Below are 2,802 nucleotides of genomic sequence, written 5' to 3'. Positions count from 1 at the left end.
AACAGGCAGTAAAGAATCAACTGACAATTCAGAGAAGCTTCTAAAACAAGAGAAAAACTCTGAAACAAATAAATAGGAATGGAAAAACCAGGAGAGAATATACAAGACAGGCAATAGAATAAAACTTCAGAACCAAAGCTTATTAATAATATAAGCTAGATGTTGTATCTGTAAAAAGGAAAAGAGTATTATAAAAAAAATGCCAGTGGATAACAAGAATAAGTCTTATAAATTATGGATACACATATCCAATAAAAGAGTTATAAGATAAAGTTGAAAAAATATTCACAGAGTGAAGAGAGACTAAAAAAATAAAAAGTGTGTGGGTCTGCCCTGGAAAAGATACTGTCAAGAAAATGGAAAACAAAAGGGCCATGCTGAAGGAAAATATTTGCAAAATACCTCTCTGTTAAAAACTGTATCCAAAGACTACAAAGAACTCTTACAGCTCATCAATAAGTAAACAAGGAAGCTGATTTAAAAATGACCTTCACAGAGACCTCACCAAAGAAGATCTACAAGTGGCAAATAAATTTATGAAAAGATGTTCCACATCATATGTCATAAGGGAAATGCAAATTAAAACAACAAGAAGATGCCCCTACCTGGCTATTAGAATGGCCCGAATCGGGAACACTGGCAACGTCGAATGCTGATGAGGATTTGGAGCAACAGAAACTCTCCTTTATTCCTGGTGGGAATGCAAAATGGCATGGCCGCTTTGAAAGACAGTTTGGCTGTCTCAAATCTAAACACTCTTACCATCATATGATCTAACAGTCACTCCACCTGGTATTTATCCAAAGGAGTTGAAAACTATGTCCACACAAAAACCTGCACATGGATGTTTACAGCAGCTTTAATCATAATTGTAAAACTGGGAAGCAACCAAGATACAGGTGAGTGGATCAATAAACTTCCGGATTCTAGTTTGCTCCTATCCCAGGCTCCTGTGGGCACACTGTTTCCGCAGTACCTGCTTCCTATGGAGCTTAGTAGCCAGCAGCACCTCGTGGTCAGCAGTCCACTAACCCCCACCCCCAGGGTCCTCTTGTGTGGTTTTGTGATGTGTTCTTAGGCCACTCCCCACCATCGAGGGCTTCCCCTGGTGCTCCAGAGGACAGACTGGGATGAGTCCTGCTGGTGACAGGCTTCAGTGTATTTCCCTATTATCCACTGAACCGTGGCACATCCTTCCCAAGGAGAGCTACAACTTACTGTGGGTCTACAGGAGGGATGCCCGCCTCCTCCTCCTGCCACCCTCCCACTGGGGAAAGAGGTCCCTAGCTTGTATTTGCTGTGCCAATATGTTTCAGAATTGTCTTTCCTTTTGCTGGTCAATTCCCCATTACTACAATGGAATGTTACAATTAATAATTCTTTATACTAAACTTTCTCTGTTAAAACTACTGTGTGATTTCTGCCTCTTGATTGGACCTAATGGTTATGGCAGGAGAGAAAAGATAAGAATATCAAGAACCAATTTAGGAAGAACGATATACAGATAATAGAAAATCTATTTTTATAAAGAAAATTCCTTAAATTAAAAAAAATAGTTTGAAAGTTCCCAATAAGTGACCAGACTTTTTTAAAAGACCTCCGCAATAAGCTACATAATCATAAACTCTCCTAACTTCATCATTATCAAGAGCAAATAGAAGAATCTAAAAACTTTCACTTTAGGAAAGATCATCTATAAAAAGCAGCAAGAATTAGAATATATCAATATAACAATGATGTTAAGTTTATAGAATGTTATCAAAGTAAAGATAGGTGATTACTAACTCTAGAGTTGTACCCCAAAAATACGTGAGGAAGGAAAAACAAATTTCATGTTCATTTATATAAATATGATGAGACTAACACAGATGTTTAATTTAAGTAAAAATTATTATAATCATGTTTGCTTATGGAAAGACAGTAAGTACCAGAAAAACAATGCTTAAAGATGAAAAATCAAACAGTATTACTAAGAACATAATCTTTAGAAATACAGTGCTATGTATTAGAAAATAACGCTAACACTGATTCTAAGGAATGAGTTTTATTTTGAGCAACAAGAATGAAAAATTGGGTTAGGTACTATTTATTATAAAACTTTCTAATGGGGGCACCTGGGTGGCTCAGCCAGTTAAGCGTCTGACTTCTACTCAGGTCATGATCTCCTGGTTTGTGAGTTTGAGTACCACGTTGGGCTCTGTGCTGAGCACTCAGAGCCTGGAGCCTGCTTCAGATTCTGTGTCTCCTTCTCTGTCTGCCTCTCCCCTGCTCATGCTCCTGCTCTGTCTCACTCTCAAAAATAAGCAAACATTGAAAAAATTAAACAAAAAACCTTTCTAATGATTTTTTATATCCTGGGCATGTATACATTTTGATTAAACTGTAAAGTAAAAAGCCAAATATAAAACTTGCACTGGAGAGATACATGAAATAAAGAATGGAAGAAATCAGTAATTTAGCAGACAGTTATCATTCAGTGAGTGATGGTTTTGGTATAATAATTGTTGAAGAAATAAGTTTAGGAAAAAGTCTATAATTTACCATTAAATTTGAACTGCTATTGACTTTAACAAAGGTGTCGAAGAAAAAGTAAAACTTGGCTTGACACAAATAACCATACCCATTCTTGAGAGAACACAAACTTTTTCTGGTATTCAATTTTAGATAGTTGTTATCATGTAGATAGTTCAAAGGGGTCAATGAACAGCACTTTAAATGATGGCTTACACAAGGTTTTGGCTGGGGAAAAAATCAATCTTTCCAAGAGTATTTCTTTTTTATACACTTGCCTTACAACCACCA

This window comes from Suricata suricatta, chromosome 13, assembly GCF_006229205.1.
Source record: "Suricata suricatta isolate VVHF042 chromosome 13, meerkat_22Aug2017_6uvM2_HiC, whole genome shotgun sequence".
NCBI classification, from domain to species: Eukaryota; Metazoa; Chordata; class Mammalia; order Carnivora; family Herpestidae; genus Suricata; species Suricata suricatta.
This window is presented reverse-complemented; position numbering follows the sequence as displayed.